This window comes from Lygodium microphyllum, chromosome 5, assembly GCF_053477565.2.
Source record: "Lygodium microphyllum isolate KBCC chromosome 5, Lygodium_microphyllum_v1.1.10, whole genome shotgun sequence".
NCBI classification, from domain to species: domain Eukaryota; kingdom Viridiplantae; phylum Streptophyta; class Polypodiopsida; order Schizaeales; family Lygodiaceae; genus Lygodium; species Lygodium microphyllum.
This window is the reverse complement of record NC_141139.1, coordinates 4,804,240-4,822,931: the sequence shown is the minus strand read 5'-3', so window position 1 is coordinate 4,822,931 and position 18,692 is coordinate 4,804,240. Positions and strand designations below refer to the sequence as shown.

Genomic DNA, 18,692 nt, shown 5'->3' with positions numbered 1-18,692 from the left:
ATGCGAAATTTATACATACATGTGTAAAGATGTGTGCTATAAGTATTTTGTTGTTTATAGCATTTACCTAGGGTCCCAAACTTGTATAAAAGGGCAATTAGTGTCAAACTACAAATAGTAAGTAGCATAAGAAGAGAGTGTGAATCCTTTAAAAGTCCAACACAATTTATAGGTTTGACTTTTTAGAACATTGCTTGATGAACTTCTAGTAGCCTTAGTATTAGTTTCGAATGTAAAATATATAGATGGTTTGCAAGTCCTTTTTAGCTTAAAAATCCTTCTCTCTAGAGTCTAAAGCTTTGCAACCCAAGTTACAACATCCAATGAAGTTCTAACAAGTGGAGACATCCTAGTTCTCTCTTTCCATATCTTTCCTTATTTGAAATAGGTGTCATAGTTTCATTTTGAGGGGCTTCCTTCGGCTAATTATATATTTAACCACCCTATAAAAGGCTAAGGGAAGGTTGATGCATGTGGCATCTATGCCCTATCCGTTATATGAAACAATCTTCCTATATGGCCTTGACAAGAAAATGTGTTAGCTCACCCAATGCACCCAATGATCATCTATACTCTCAAGTTTCTCAATTACATTTGAGAAAAATAATACCTAGGGGCCAATTTATGTGACATTTTCATGTACTATTATGATGATGATCATTGGTCAAATGATGTCCAATGGAGAAACTAAGAATTTGATCAATTATGCAAGTGTAGAGATGTCAACTTATTCTTTTAATATATGTACTAGAATAGAATTTGTATATACTTGCTTGAACATGCATGATATAATTAATTCCTTGATATGATTGATTAGGGGACCAAGCTTAATTTATAGTGTTGCTGGTATCATTCACTCCACTCCTTTGTTTTTCATCTACTGGTACTAAAAATTTGAAACTCTTAATAGACATGAGATAATCTTGTTATTTCAACTTTGGCCACTACTTACACTCAACTAAAAATGTTAACATTAGGGAGAATTTTATATTAAAAAATGTTGCAAGTTGTCTATCCCTTAAAAATGAGTCATTAAAAAACAATCAATCCTTCATCTATAGTTCTATTTAGTGCCTAGAGTGTTTCTAATCATTTTGAACCCACTTTGAATGGATTTTAATTACATTGGAGATGAAAGGTTTATTACCCACAAAGGATTCTACTTTAGAAATGAAAATAGTTCAAACATGGTTCTTTATTCTAAAGCAGGTTGTACAACTGTAGCATCAAACTTCCTTCTTATGCCCAATTTGAATGGATTTTAATAACATTGGAGATGAAAGGTTTGTTAACCCACAAAGTGTTCTACTTTAGAAATGAAAATAGTTCAAACATGGTTCTTTATTCTACAGTAAGTTGTACAAATATATCATCAATCTTCCTTCCTAGGCGCAATTTGAATGGATTTTAATTGCATTGGAGATGAAAGGTTTGTTAACCCATAGGTTCTACTTTAGAAATGAAAATAGCTCAAGCATAGTTCTTTATTCTAAAGCGGGTTGTACAATTATAACATCACACTTCCTTCCTAGGTCCAATTTGAATGGATTTTAATTACATTGGAGATGAAAGTTTTGTTAACCCACAAAGGGTTCTACTTTAGAAATGAAAATAGTTCAAACACGGTACTTTATTCTAAATAGGGTTGTACAACTATAGCATCAAGCTTCCCTGCTAGGCCCTACTACAAGGAGAAATAAAGGGGGGATGATTGCAATTCAAGTATACTAAAACCATGCTACAAGCTTGCATAAGTCATCAAGAAGGAATTAAAATATTTCAACCACATTTTCCAATCCAAAGGTTCTTTTTGTGCTTCCAAGGCAAGCTTCCATATGGGGGTATGATCACTTTCCCTATATAGATTAGGTAATAATTTTCCATTTTCCTATTATATTTGTCAAAAGACAAATATTGCATCAATGACAAGACATGAAAAAGAACTATGTTAAAACATAGACTATAGATTTTGTTGATTCAATCAAAATGCATCCATCCTATTCAAGCAATAGGTTACTACTTCGAGGGAATGTGACAAACTATCTCAATAAGAGTTGTGAAATAATTGGTCTCTTTGTAATTATGTGCTTTTCATTTAAAACAACAATGATTCCAAAGGGCATAGTACTATTTGTGTTCCTTAAGGGTATACACTTGTGGACATTTCAACAAAGTATACATAATCAAAAGCTTTTGACGTCAACACTATGATTCTTTTCTTCCAAATCGGTGTCACACTAGCTTATTTTTTGAAATGTTATTTTAAACATAATGGTGGTTACCATAAATCAACAATATACATTGATGCCATTCTTTAAAATCATTCTACGTACTAATGTGAATGGCATGATTCCATCTTTAGAAAAATACATCACAATCATCTATTCTAAGGAAATTGAGTTTTAAATGTATGTTAAAAATAGGTGTGTGCCATGTATTGATGTAGAAAATACATATGATGTACTATCGAGGTTCCCAAGTGATGTGACACTAATAGTACATAAGTGATGTAACAAAGTTGATCACAAATCATTCTTGGATCTCAAATCTACACTGCAACAATATATTTAAGTATTTTTCCAAAACCTTAACATTTTCTGAAAAGAGTTTCAAACTTACATATGACAGCACAAAAAGCACCTTTGTTATCAAAAGGTTAAGTCTGATGTTTCTTGAAGACCATACTAAGTGCTTCTTACCCTTCAATATGCCATTTAAAAACAATATTGATTTGGTAAAAAAAGAAGATACTATGACAAGTATTGTTAGATGCTCTTTCCTATGTGACGTCATATGCCTTCTTATAGATTAGTCATCTTTCATGGGGAGTCTAAGATTCAAAAAAGTCAAGAAATAATGTCTAGAATACTATATCATGTGACATTAGTATTTATATGTTACAAAAAATGGAGAGAAAGATGTGTAACTAATGTCTGTAGCATCATTGTCATGAGCTGTAATGACTTGATAGAGAATGAGATCAAGTGATACCCTATATGTGGTAGTTCAAATGACATACTAGTTGTTGTTCATGACCAAAAGTGGAGTGTGGAATAAATTTCATTCAAGAGCATGAGTGGCTGACCTCAACCTTGTCAAGTCACATTCTTCTTCAAGTTACATTAGCATTAGAAAGCTTTCCATCAAGCATGGACATGCATCTTCTTCTTCTATATGTGCCAAAAAGACCATTTTGGCGCATAGTGATGGACATGCCAATGCATATTCCAATGGTATTTTTTATGCTTATGTTGACATGATTGTTGCAAATATTTCAATACAAGTGGAAAATACATTTTCATGTACTTCTGTTACAATGTTTGTAGGTATACCCTTCATTTATTGTAGTGCCATTTGTTATTGTATTAAGGGTACATTGTTAGCTACACAACAAAGTTTATCGTTCTCTTTGGGTATTCAGGGGTTTCAAATATCTTCATAGAAGCCTTAAGCTTGTACAAAAACTTTTGGCCATCCATCTTTCCTTCACGATTCTTTTCCTTTAGATATCATTGTCACTAGGACATGAAATTTTATTGCTGTGGAAGAGGTAACCTAGCCATAATTGAATTTGCGGCCAATTTATTTCCCAAAGAGCATGCATGAATGTCAATCCCCTAGAAAATTAAGGGGAAAGTTGATTTGAAGGTTTGTTAGTCATTTATGATAGCAAGAAACACTTGGATTAGTGGAGAAAATTGAAGGATCTCATTTGTACTCCATCCATTTCCAATACAAGTTAAAGAAATACCACAAGGGGAGCCAAGTTTTGGGGCCAATAGGTTGTCTAATGTCTAAGATTAAGGGGTTGCATTTTTACTTTATTGAATTTTATACTTGCTATAATTAGTGTTAAATTAGATTATTTACCATCCTATTCAAGAGGGAAGGCTAGTTTCGTGTCTTCTTAAAGATTATGTGAAGACCATGATTTGTCAACATTATGTGCATGATGCTCGCCAAACGAGTATGTAAGGCCAATACAATGGAGTTTTTGGGAAAACTAGAGGCCTCCCACATATCACATGCTCTCTATGATCTAGAGGCAAGGCATTATCCCTAATTACTTTGTCTACTTCCATTGCTAGGGATACCATCAAATCCCTTGAGATGGTAGACTCAAGGCACATAATTGAAGGTCAAAATTTTTGCTCTAGTGCTGAAATTATGTTCAATTAAGAATTTGCATCAAGTATGTTATCTTACAATGAGATCGGATCAAGGAGTGATGATGCATCTCATTTTAAAAATGCACAAAATGAAGGGGGAAATGCAATGTCTAATCTTGGAACAGGCTTACATCATGGACAACAAGGAGAAAATGTGGTTGGTGACCAAGAAGAAAGTCCTTCAAGGCCATAAGATGCTAAGGAGGACTAGCAAGGAGATGAAATATGAGTGAAATATATAATTGACCTGTTCAAGGCTTGATTGAAGGCAAAAACTAATATATTTTTTCAATAGGTCAAATATCCATAGTTTGAGAGATTTTTGAATTCTCCCAAAAAGGACAGTAAGGGCAAGAAGAATATCTCATCTTCAAAAGCCTTTGCATAGTAAGATATTTCCAAAGGTCAGCCCATCTTTTGAGAGATACACCCAAGGTTAGAGATGAGCAAAAAAAAAAAGATACTAGTGGGATTGGATACAACAATGCAAGGCCATATTGGTAGTGCCAATCCTATGGGTTTTGGATAGCTGAGCATGTACGCAATGATGGGGTAACTAATATACTTTGGTGGTAGCACTAATTTTCATGCTATGGTGGGTCAGGGACCGCATATGAAAATGTATGGCACAACTCCTTTGGTATGTAGCAACCAATGCATGATGTGTAAGGCCCAAGGTATCCAGGTCTAGTTGGTAATATGCATAACCCCATGTATGGTAGCATTGGCATGATGTATGGGGGGGGGGCACAAAGTGGCATGCTTTGGTAACACATCTACACCCTCAAGTGCTTATGGGCCTCAAGAAATGAGTTTTGGTCATGTGAATTCTTATTTTGGTGTTGGTCATGGTGCAAATATAGCAAATGCATCCTTTATGTGTAGTAGCCAATGTATGACAACTTGACTCCCAAAGGGGCAACAAAAGACTATAATGAGGGTCGAAAAGAGGTGAAGTTTGATTCCTTAAATGGTGCACAAGATAGACTAAAAGCATTGGTTTTTATTGAACATTTTGATGCAGCCTATTCAAGGGAAAACTTCACCAAATCTTCAAAGATTTGGAAGGTAGACACTTTCTTAAAGGAGAATGCATTTCAATGGTGGCCAACTCTCTTTATGTAAGATAGATCACCTCAACATGGGTACAATCCAAGAAAATGTTTGCATTGAATTGGTTGATGAGTACATTTGAGGTGGACATCATGATAGTTCGGAATAAGCTACATGCAACACAATGCAATAACTCAAATAATAAGAAGTTTTGGGATGCCTTGCATCACTGCATAGAAAGTTTTGGGCTTCCAAGAAAGTGGGCTAAAAAGGGGTCAAAGAAGTAAGGAAAGGGCTGGAAATTAGTTGCACAACATAGGGAATTAAGGGCTACAAATAAATATTTGTTTGTGAATAGGAGTGTCACATGGCTAAGGACTCTCCCAATAGGTAGCAAGCTAGAAAATAAAAAATTAAGTAGAACCCACCAAGGGTAAGAAGCCCAAAACATCAGTTGGATTGATACCAGATGTTATTAGTGAGATAAGCCCAATGATGTTGCTTTTGAGTTCTACAGCATGGGACAACATTAGATGTCAGTACACTTTGATTTTAGTTGATAATGAAGCATGAGCCAATTTTATATCGATAGACATGGCAGCTCACCTAAGCATCACATAGGATGAGATGGGACCCATGTGAGAAGTTGATATGGCATGCAAGGGCCATGTAGAGCCTATCACACCGCTCATTGGAGAGCCTTGTTTGCATATTCAGGGATGTGTGGACAACGAAGAGGTCTTTATTGCTCCACTTGAGGGTTGTGATGTCTTGCTTCTATGCCTTGGTGCCATAGTATACATGCAATGATTGATTCTCATGCCAAAGTAATCACTATTAGCATACATGCAAGACACATATTTTGGATGTAAAGTTGCTCTTAAACTGCCATTATCATGCAATATTGGCATCAAGATTGAAGACATTGAAGGAGATTTCAGCCTATCAAGCATAATGGAGTTCTATTTTGGGGATTTTAGTCAAAGAGCTTGAATTTCTTGTATTCAAATATTCAAAGAGGCTCAGGGCACTTATTCTTCAAAGGCTTTATGGTCTTCGAGCAAGGTATGGGTTGATTCATGTGGATTATGGAGCATGGAGATTATGGATTGAATGGTACATTCTACTTCCACCAATGGTGTCTAAAGCTTGATTCTATTTGAATCTTCCATCTTCTTCAAGCTTACAAGAGATATTTCATCCACTTTTAATCTCTAAATTATCTCTTAATCCACTGGATGAGAGGTAATGGTTTATTGAACCCTTGAATGAACCATAGATGAGAGATTAAATACATTTAGGAAAATCAAGGATTCTAAATTGAACTTCAACATTGATTCCATTCCAATTCATTCATGGTTCCAATTTGGCATACTTTTATGCATAACTCTAATTTGATCTTTTGATTCTCTTGTACCCAAGAAGTAAATTGTAAAGGGTATTGCAATTAGTGAGTTACTGAATTGTAGTGATAAGACCCTCAACCACTCCCCATTTTTCCATTCTCTTTTGATTGATCAATCCATGCATATCATTGGAGGCTAAGAGAATTATTTCAATATTGCATTTCATCCTTGCTTTCATGGAGTAGAATGCTCTTGCTATGAATATACCCATCAAGAAAAAAGATGGATACTTGGGGAGATAGTGGGACAAAAGAGAGGTGACCCTCCCTCACTATCAAAGATCCCGAAAAAAGGGGTGTGACCAACCAAGCGGAGGGGAACGTACTCCCAGTGATTTTGAGATCATGCAGGGAGCCTATCCCACCATTTTATCTCTCAGACAAGTGCTATGGGTGGATAAATTGAAGACTTGAATATTTCAATTGAAGATCATTCAAACAAGGCCTTCATTGATTAGTTTATAGATATTACAAGTTGATTATACATTAGGGGAGTTTTGAGGTCTTGAAAATGCCCTATAAGAGATCCTAGAGAGAGAAAACAATTTAAGAAATAAAATCATTTTATAGAATTTTTAAAAGGTTTATATTTTGGTAAGTTAAAATATCAAAATTCGTTAATCTCAACATCAAGACTTGCTAGTGGTTCTTGTTCATAACCTATAAAATTCATGTCATTTTTGCCCCAACCTGCAAGGATTGCTAAGCAATAATCTTCTCTAAGATAAAAAAGATGTTGAATATCATTTAGCAACACATATCTCTTCTTGTTGTTTGATAAGATAAGTGGGAAATGTTGGAACACATGCAAGAGGACCTTCTTCATCAACCTGTGCACTTGGCTCGATCTCCTTTTCTTCCACCATTGTAATATTGTCACTCTTGAACAAACCTACATCAAAACCTTGGACAAGTCGATTCTCAACATCTTCTTGGAACATCTCCTCCTTCTCTTCGACCTCCTTATCCATACTTGCAATATCCTCTAGCTTTCCCTGTTGGTCTATATCTGGAGAAGACATGTACTGAAGATACACAATAAATCCAACATCCTTGTGGATCAGAAGGCATTGGTGTTGATACCTGTGGAAAGGGCAACATGTTTCTCTCTTTCTGAATTCCTCATCAATGAGGTTGAACCTGCCTAGCAAAGTTGACCTGGATGTACTGGTGGCTCCCATGACATCACTATAATGAACAAATCCATTGACTTCCAAACCTTGCACATGTCTATCATAAAAACATCTGTACTCCTTAAGTTTATCTTCAAGATCCTCCAATAACTCCTTCAAATCAAAAGGAACATTGCAAATTTCCCTGATATAGCTAAACTTGGAAGAATTTCCAGTGGTGTGTAGGAAATCAAAGAGCCTATCATCAAAAGTTTCCATTAGCTCCTCCTCATCCATTCCTTCCAGAGATAGCTTCCTCTTTGTCATCTTGACCAGGAAAAGATTTATCCCTGAAAACAAAGCAGAATGGCAACAATATCCAATAAAACAAGATGGAACCATAGAAAGAGTGCCCAAAATTGCATTTTAAAAAAAAATTAAAAAATGAGAAAAAAAATTAGTTGACCGGTGAAACGTGTAAAAAAGGTGTTCAAGGCAAATGCCGGTGAAGAAATCGTGTTTCACCAGACACTACTTGAAGACGAAAGTTATTTCAATATCTCACCGGTGAAATGCGATACTTAGCAAAATACCACTAATAGAGACATTATTTTGCGTTTCATCGGTCAAAAGATGCAAAACAAGAAGAGAAACATAAACTATGAATTAATTCTATTGATCCTTTCTGGAAAAGCTATGCTCCTTTCAAAAGATACAAAGCACATAACATCTGTAATTTTTCAAGTGTTATTAAAAAATTCTTTCTATATTAATCAAATTGATTTTGTTAAAATACTTGTAATAAAAAAAATTTGTTACCTATCAAATATTGTTGAACTGCTCTTCACACAGGAAGCAAGGACCTTGAAGGGAAGTCGAGACGAAATTTCGGGAGAAAGGAAGACAATGTCGGAGAAATGGCTTCGAAAAGCTTTTATATTGATTGTTAAGCATGTGGTGATAGTTCCAACGAAAAAGTTTGTGTAATGATGGAAAAATAAACGGGACCGCAAATTTGGACGAAATTTCCAATATTTTTGCATGCACGAAATACCTCAGAATACGTGCACATGTGTCTCACTTAATACACCGTATCAAATTCCTCAGAAGACGTGCGCACTTCCTTTTTTTGAGAATACGTCACACGTGTGTTACTTAACACTTCGCCAAGTAATGCTTGTACTATCGATGAAAAAATTACTCATTTAGTTGAATATGCTACGAATAGATCCCTACCCCTCGTGGTTGTCTGTGCCTCTGGAGGGCACGCATGCAAGAAGGAACGTTGAGTCCAGTGCAAATTCACCACCTTCGCCTTTCACTGCATTTCCAACAAGCAGAAAGCATTCCCTACTCCGCCTTCGCCTTTGGTGTTCCTTCCAATCTCTACGCATTTCACCGCTTCCCCAACAAAGGAAACCTTCGAGCACATTCTCGTGATTAGGCTGTGGTTGTGAAGAACATATTCGTGTTTCACCAGACCTATTGACAAATTTGGTTCTAAAGGGTTTTTTCCCAGCAAAGCTCCAAAGAAGGTATGGTTTTCTGCATCCTCCTTTTCAATAACAGGCTCCATTTAATGCATTTTTTTGATACTTTTCCTTAATCTTTTATATTATTATGAGCTTATCTGCACTACAAAAGAATTTTTTCCATAGTGTGAGCATTCCTTAATGTTGTGGAGATTTAAGGAAATCCTTCAAACTTTTTCCTTAATTCTGTAGATATTTTATGTAATTTTAAAAGCATTCCTTAGATCAAAGCTTTTTTTTTCTTCGTTTTGTCGATTACTTTGCTATTTATGAGTTGTCTAGTGAAATGCGAAAAGAACATGCTTCAAGAAGGCCTCCTATCTGAAATTCGCGTTTCACTGGACACAATGGACAAGAAGTCCGGTGAAACGTGAAAAGAAGCAGTTGCAAGGAGGCGCCTTGCTTGACACTCGCGTTTCACTGGACACGCTGGAGAAAAAGTCAGCTGAAACGCAAAAACGACATGCAGCATGGATACCTCTTGTCTGAAACTCGCGTTTCGCTGGACATGCTGGAGAAGAAGTAACATGTCTTTTTTGGCAGATGGCTAGGACTAAGGCAACAGCAAGGAAGGAGAAGATTGATCCTAGGGACTTAACATCAAAGATTCATCAACCTTCAAAGCCTCAGAAGCTCTCTAGAAATTCAAAGCCAAAGAGAAAGTTTTCTCAAAATGTCAGGTGCCTAAGGGAGATTAGGAAGGCAATAAAGGCTCTTGACAATGCAATTCCAAAGTTGTCTTTTCAGAGGCTTGTCAGGGAGATTTGTGACAAATATAGTTTGGATAGTTTCAGATGGACAAGAACAGCCCTTAATTGTATACAAGAAGCCACAGAGGATTTTTTAGTTGAGTTTTTTCAAGATGCCTATATTTGTGCTGCTCATGCTCATAGGCTCACACTCATGGACAAGGACATGGTAATTCTTAGGAGGCTAAGATATAGATTTTCAAAGGTCCTTGAGTCAATTCCCCTCACTGATGTGAAGACATTTAATATCCTTAATGTGCACCCAGCTAGGAGAAAGAAAGATGATTCTGGTCTCAGGGTTGAGGATGTCACCCATGAGAGGGATACAAGGCAACATGAAAAAGAGGAGAAAGCTAAAGAGGAACAAGCAGATAAATGGAGAGAGTATAGGAGGCAAAGGGCTGAAGAAAGGGAAGTAGAGCAACTAGAGTCCTTTGAAAATGAGCTGGCCACCTTTCTTGAAGCAGCTAATCCAAAAGGATTCAGTGTGTTTTGTTTCTTACCTGGTGACTTAGGCAAAAGAACTGAGGTTATCTCCTTTGATGCTGCATGTGTTCAGATTCTTAAGGATAAAAGAAGAGAAGTAAATGACAATATTATTCTTGTTGGCCTAAGGTATATCCACCCATAATTACTTATACTTTTTTATATTTTTTTAACAATAAGATTTTTCTTGTTTATACTCACTATTTCTATGCCTTTTCTAGGTGTATAATGCATGAGTTTCCTTTGGATATGCAACAAAAAATTGAGGTTCTTGATCCATCTATCTCATTCTTTGTGAGGAACGAGCTTGATACAAGTTTTGTTGAGCATTGGTTCAATCTGATTGACTTCGATACTTTTGTGTTGGTGGTTGCAGTGTCCCCATCAGGATGATAGCCATTCTTGTGGAGGGTGATTGCAAATGCTAGAAGAATGGTTAACTTTGTTTATCTTAATGATGATAAACATGTAAAGGTAATATGAAAGATGCTAAACTTTAAGATAGATATTAATTGCAAATAGTCCATTGATGATAAAAATATAGTCTATTGTAAGAACAATAATGAACTAAAACTCTTTTTTCTATAAATGTGTGACAGTTTTCGAAGGATTGCTATGCATCTGAGCATGTTTGCTACGTCAGAGCAAAGCTCTTGAAGTATATAATGGTCAATTGTATACAACCACCAACAGAGATTGGTGGGGATTTGCACCATGAAGGAGATGCAGTGCCTATAACCACGGAAGGCGAAGCCACAACTTCAACATCTTCTATACCCAAGACATCAAAGAAAGGCAAAAGGACTCCTAGAAATGATAGTTCTCCAAAAAAGAAATAGCTTTGCCATATCTTCTTGCAAGGCTTCATATATAGAAATTTGCCCTTCAGCCCTTGTATATCTCATAGAGATGGCAGATAGACATCTGCTACAAAATTTGTACATATATTTTATATTGATAGTAAATATATCTTTTCTTGAATGTCCTTGCAGTGTATATTATTTTCTCTCCTTTTCGATATCTGCAAAAAATAAATTACAAATGTTTGTTATTTAGGAAGTGAGATCTTGATATACATCTAAGTAGATATAATATGATGTGAAAACTTACTCGTTTCTTGTCAAGTTGGAATACAAAGGAGCATGGTAGTTCAATGTCTTCATTTTGTAAATCCATCCTCACTTGATGTAGCGTACATGATTTTCTGATCTTTAAGATTGCAATAATATCCTCGTTGAGCCAAATATCAAGATCCACTATAGGATCTTTGCTGAAATCATTAAGATTCTGGTCTAAAGCAACTAGACTACTACCAACAAAATGCCATCGACTATAGTAAAAGCTAAGGATAAAATTTTGAGTAGCAATCATATATTTACAAGCTATAGAGTCTTGATCTATCTTACATATAATTTTTCCTTCTGTCCTTGTATCCCATCCTTCATCAACAAATTGTATGATATGATCATATGTTAGTCTCTTCACTGAAAGCATGGTTTTTGTTATTCTTATCTCCATATTAGAGAAGAAATCAATAAATATATTAATAGGCATAAACAAAGTAACTTTGCTTAGCCTACTTGAGATATTAGATTTTAGTGCTTTCTGGATCTCAGAAAATATCTTACATCTATAGCCCTCACTAGTAGCTTGACTTGGCAAAGGCCACTCAAAGCTTGAAAAATCTGGCAAAAGAAGGAGGTTTATTGATCCCCATTGGCAACGGCGCCGCATAGGAATAATATAAGAATGGTCATAAAAGAATATTCCATTCTCTGCAAGCTCTCTTCTTTCTGCCTCTATACATTTCTTCTCCAATTGAACCATGTATAACATCAATAACATCAATAATAGACTCCACTAGTTGCCATTCCTCAAGATTAGAGGGATAGACATCTACAAGACAAACAAATATTATAATGGAAAAACCTAAACCATGTTTAAGAAAGGAAAAACTTTAAGAATCAAATTCTTACAATTTGGTCTATGCATTGGAAGCTTTGAAGATCCAGGTTTCAAACACAGCTCCCTATGCATGAACACATGTTGCACTAGTACCTCTTTGATGATATTCTTATTTTCTCCAAGCTTAAAATCTCGGATTCTGCCCTTCCAAGTAGAGATAAAAGAGCTCTCATGTCTTTGCCTTTTTCCACGTTTTGCTTGTTGCATGGTGATCCAACTACCTTTGCTAATGATAGTAGGAATCCATCTTCCATCAGTTTGGAATGAGTTAAACACTGATATGGATGTGATTTGGGAGCTTGGACGCCTTGTTGAAGGTTGAATTTCTGTATCCATGGTAGAGAGAGAGAGAGAGAGAGAGAGAGAGAGAGAGAGAGAGAGAGAGAGAGAGAGAGAGAGAGGACTAGGCTACCATAACGGAGGGAAAAACAATAGAGGAATAAAAGAAAGGAGGGAAAAAACTGAGCGCCATGCTTTTCACTAATTTGAATTTCGATTACATTAGTCATTATCATTAATCTAGAAACATCATTAAATAAAAGTAGCCGAGACTCTATGCCATTAATGCAAAAGATGTCATAATCACAAATATAAGAGACTAAAAATAGATAATACAAATACAAATTCGTAATATTATTATATTTATATATTTTTGTAAAATAATTTTTAAATTTTTTTAGATAGAAGTTCCGTTACAGAGGCTTTGCTCTTATTGGTCTAGAGCACTCTCTCTCCACATCCTAAAAGGCATTTTCGAGACCTCAAAACTCCCCTAATGGGTCTATTCAGCCTTTATTAGCAAGGTACATGTACTTGCAAGAAATAACAGGGCACTTGAGCATTTATTGGGACAAATATTCATCCATATAAAGGTGCTACATATTATTTGAGGCCATTTACATGTTGCTTCTAGGTTATTTTAGAGAAACGTGGTATTGGGACCCGATTTTGGGGCATTATTCACTTGGTTACAGGTGCTTCAAGGTGCTACAGATTATTTGAGGCCATTTATATGTTGCTTCTAGGTTATTTTAGAGAAACGTGGTATTGGGACTTGATTTTGGGGCATTATTCACTTGGTTACAGGTGCTTCAAAGTATTTTAAAGTTTTCCTAGGGATTATATAGGGTATTTCAGGTGGTACTCAGTATTTACAAGTCCTATTTAGGGTGCTAGAGTATACTCTAAGACCTTAGTTTGAACCTATGGATAGTGGAAAGGCCAAAACAAGGAATCTACATGTTGCTTCGAGGGTATCACAGAGAAAAAAGGTATTAGGACTCAAATTTGGGGCATTATTCACTTGGTTACAAGTGTTATAGGGTATTTGGGAGTTTTCACAAGGCTTATACAAGGTATTGTAAGTGGTATTCAGTACCTATAGATCCTATCTAGGATACTATAGGGTTTTGAGACCTCAGTTTGGACCTATGGGTAGTGGAAAGGCCAAAACAAGGAATTTACAGGGTGTTGTACTATTCTATATAGCAAGAAAAGAATATTTCCAAAATATTCTTATTCAATTCTAAAGAGAAGTTTTGTAGTTCATCCTAAAGAGCTATTCATTAGCTTTCTCAAAAATTTCCTCATAACGATATTGTGGGGTGAAAAGTTATAGCCATTCTGATGACATGAGGTCTACTTAGACTATAGTATGACATTGAATAGAAATGGATGAAAATGAGGGAAAGAACAAAGCTAATGAGAACATAGAGCAACAAACCAAAGAAAAATGTGAAGCTACACCTAGCCCACATCATAATGAAGAAGAATCACAAGAATATGGAGCATATAGCACTCTAAATGGCACACTTTGTAACCATGAAACTAGACATTCCATCAAGCACATGGAGTTAGTTTCTAAGTTGAATCAAGTGGCAGAGAAAATGGTTCAGTCAAACATCCAAACCAAAGAAGCCATAGAGCAAATGGCCCACTCTACTAAGGATTCCTTGGAAAATTTTGCCTCTTCCACTAAAGAATCTTTAGATAACCTTAGCTTAGATTTCCATACTTGTGGTAGCACAAATGGCAGATAATGAGAGTAAAGACAAGGAATCATTTTAGTAGTCATTTCAGCCTACAAATCCTAATCCATAGCATGGTATCATTGGGAAGAAAGGTATACCACATACTACATACCACTTATGAGATTGGGGAGACATCTTATAGTGCTGATGAGCCAATTTTGAGCATTCATGAATCTAATCCTCCTCCAGGATCTAGAAGTTAGCCACCTATTCCTCTAGGAAGATTTCAAACTAAGTATCATGAGAGTGCTTCTAATATTTGAGATCCCATTGGTAGCTATATGGACACACATTCCCAAGCATCAAATGGCAGGTAGCAAGGCTTTGTAGAGAGGGAGCTCTCTGATAAAATAGTGTTGACAAAATATAGTGTCCATTCATCATCTCGATGATGCAAAATTGCATAAGTACATTTATGGGCTGGAGCCTAATTTGTCATCTAATGTTATGGCCCAAAAACCTACCACACTATTCTAAGCTATTGAGCTAGCTAAGTGGTATGCTTGTAAGTATAGGACAGATATGTTGAAAATAGCAAATGATGCTTGCATGTACGCCCATGGAGGCTAGATGTATGCCTAGAAGAGGCTACCCACAAGAGGCTTTGTATGAGAGATAAACAAAGATGTATGATGTAGAAAGAGAGGTCCTAAATCCCATAAGCACAGAGAGGAAAAGTGGTACTATCTAAAAAGCTATAAAGGCATGTACTTGACACTAATTTCTATGACATGGTGCAATTAGTTTGAGTCACTCAAGATTGTGTTTATGAGTCCAAGCTAATCTATCTTGGAACCTAATTCACTTGAGTTACAATTTCTCAATTTGATCATGTATTGTGTGTTTGATTTGCATCCACCATAGCTCATCTAGTTCTAGGTCCGTGATTCTTGACATGGTATCAGAGCCATGGCTGAGCTAGGTAGCTAGTGGTGTGATTTCTTCTTCTTCTCACCACCTTCAGGAGACATTGAAGCACGCGTGTCGTGGCCATGGTCCTGCCTCCTCATCTTCCAAATTCTAAAACTTCTCCCAATACAACTTCAAAGACAAAGCAAGGGGGCAAGCAAATGGAGCTGGGCGTGTCAATCCATTTGACTTCTCTACCATGTCAAGTTTGCTTTCTGATCCTAGTGTAAAGGAACTAGCCGAGAAAATTGCAAAAGATCCTAGCTTCACTAGTGTTGCCCAGTAGTTGCAATCAGTGGCACAAGCTTCTTCCGATCAAGGAGGATCAGCACCAGCATTGGGTCCTCAGAAGTACTTCAATTCGTTGTGGAAAATTACGCAAAATCCTCAGTTTGTGACAATGGCACAGAAGCTTGGCTCTGTAATGATGTAGGATCCCTCTATCTCAAGCATGATGCAAGCTCTCTCCAACCCTACTCAAAAAGAGCAATTAGAGGCTCATCTTGCAAAGATCAAAGAAGATCTTGAGTTGAAATCTGTTCTTGATGAAATCCAAACTGGTGGACCTTCTGCGATGATGAAGTACTGAAATGATCCTATAGTATTGGGCAAGTTGGGCAAAGCAATGGGCAACTTTTCACAGGAGGATGCAGCCACACAATAAGATAGTTGATGAATGAGATCAAGCTTCCCTACGTCAAGCTGCAAAAAGTGGCGATATCGAAAGGTTACAAAAACTACTTGTTGATGGGTCTGACAAGAATGAAAAGGATTCTGAAGGGACAATGGCTCTACACTTTGCATGTGGCTATGGAGATCTGAAGTGTGCCAAAGCACTATTAGAAGAAGGCTTTGATATGGCTACTGTGGACAACAAAAACAATACAATGCTTCATTATGCTGCTAGCTATGGAAGGCGTGAATGCGTGGAGCTGCTGTTGAAAAATGAAGCTGCTATGACCTTTGAGAACAAAGATGAAAAACACCAATTGATGTTTCCAAGTTGAATAAGCAAGATGATATCCTAACATTATTAGAGAACGATGCATTTGTGTGATAGATGCTTATGTTTTTCCATTGAATTTGTAGTAGTTATATATATATATATATATATATATATATATATATATATATCTCTCTCTCTCTCTCTCTCTCAAAGTCCATTCACGTTAATCACCATTTTAAAACCAGTTTGCTTCAAATCTCTTTCATTCTACGCCATCAAGTGCCTTAAGACATTAGCATTGTGTTTTCAATATCCTTGTAAAAAGGGATTGGACACTGCCGAAGTATACTCACGGTAAGACCTTCCCGTATTCAAAATGAGTTCTTTGCACCATGCTCAAACAATCAATACGAATGTAATGATAAGCCATGAGCCCAAGCCAAATAAATCCAACAAATCATGTATCCCAAAATCTATGACATGTATGTCAAAAGAGAGCTTGTCAAGCAAAGCAACCATAAAATCATGAAGCAAAATGACAGTGTCAAGAAGACTAAAAGAAAAGTACCATGCATCAAAAAAAGGGGCAAGGGCATGAAAACCAAGAGGTTGCCAAAGAAGCAAGAAGAAAATAAAGAAATTTCTGCTGCTAACAAACAAAGAATTTTCCATAATGGATCTTCCTTGGTGGATCTTGTTTCCCAAAGTGGATTTTGTAGAAACCCTACCAAGATGTAAAGTTTCAAGCCTTAACTTGACTAGTCTGTGAAAGAGCTAGTCTCCTGGGCCATGTTTACATGTAAGGGGGGCAAAAGCCAGCAAGGGTAGAGACTCATCATTTGGGGGGGGGGGGGGGGGGGGGGGGTTGAAAATAGTAAATGATGCTTGCATGTATGTGCGTAGAGGCTAGATGTATGCCTAGAAGAGGTTGCCCATAATAGGCTTTGTATGAGAGATAGACAAAGATGTATGCTCTAGACAGAGAGGTCCTAAAGCCCATAAGCACAGAGAGGAAAAGTGGTACTATCCAAAAAGCTATAAAGGCATGTACTTGACACTAATTTTTATGACATGGTGTAATCAATATGAGTCACTCAAGATTGTGTTTATGAGTCCAAGCTAATATATATTGGAACCTAATTCACTTAAGTTACAATTTCTCAATTTGATAATGTATTGTGTGTTTGATTTGCATCCACCATAGCTCATCTAGTTCTAGGTCTGTGATTCTCGATAGGAAATCCTTGTGTAGGCTTCTTTTGGACAACAAAGGGCTAATTGTACCCTTGGCACCTATCGGTGCATCATCTTGCTTGAAGGGTTTGTTATATGTAAGCCTAATCCCCTCATTTGTAAATTTATCATGAATAAAACACATTGTTTTCTTATTCAACCTAGAATATCCCCGATAAATTATACCAATATCTATGTAAAAATGGTGGGCCCCTCCAAAAGAGTCATCTTAACAAATTAATTCCATAGTAGGCTCATGAAGAGTGTGAAACAAGGGATAGCAAGTATCAACCCCTCTATTGCAGCATAGTCACACACTGTCCTAAAATGGGATTAGCTTGGGTGCTCAATCCTGCCATACATTCTACAAGTTTTAGGTGGAACAGGCACTCTAGTCCCCATAGGATGAGATTGTGGAGACTTATACATATCTTAATAAACTAATCCCACGTATTGATAAGTGTCCCCCCCCCCCCCCCCCCCCCCCCCCCCAAGGAGGCATTGTAATAACAAACTAATCCCACACTAGGCTCATAGAGAGTGTCAAACAAGGGACAATAAGTATCAACCCCTTTATTGAAAATGGGATTAGCTTGGTTGGCTAAAACCTATCATACATTCTACATGTTTTAGGTGGAGCAGTCACTCAAGTCATCATATCCACCCATAAGATGGGATTGTGGAGACCTCTAGGCTTACACTTTCAACCCAATCACATAGCATATTTTTAGTTGTTTAGTTACTACCACACAATGTTTGCACATTCTTTAATTGCATCCTTAATATAGGTTCCTTAAAATATCTCTTAACAACCAAGAATACACAAACAATCCTTTTCTAACAATTATATATCATGTAATTAACACAATTTTTTTTGTAGAATACTAATCCAAATGCCCAATGAACAAGTTTCCAATAACCGAGAATCCTTTTATAACAATTATATATCATGTAATTAACACAATGTTTTTTTAGCATACTAATCCAAATGCCCAATGAACAAATTGCCAATAATCGAGAATCCTTTTATAACGATTATATATCATGTAATTAACACAATATTTTTTTAATCATACTAATCCAAATGCCCAATGAGCAAGTTG

At 36.5% G+C, this 18,692-nt stretch overlaps 1 pseudogene; it reads left to right on the top strand.

Annotated features, from left to right (window-relative positions):
- Positions 1 to 15,060: 15,060 nt before the first annotated feature.
- Positions 15,061 to 16,467, top strand: LOC148035464 (ankyrin repeat domain-containing protein 2A-like; annotated as a pseudogene).
- Positions 16,468 to 18,692: the final 2,225 nt, after the last annotated feature.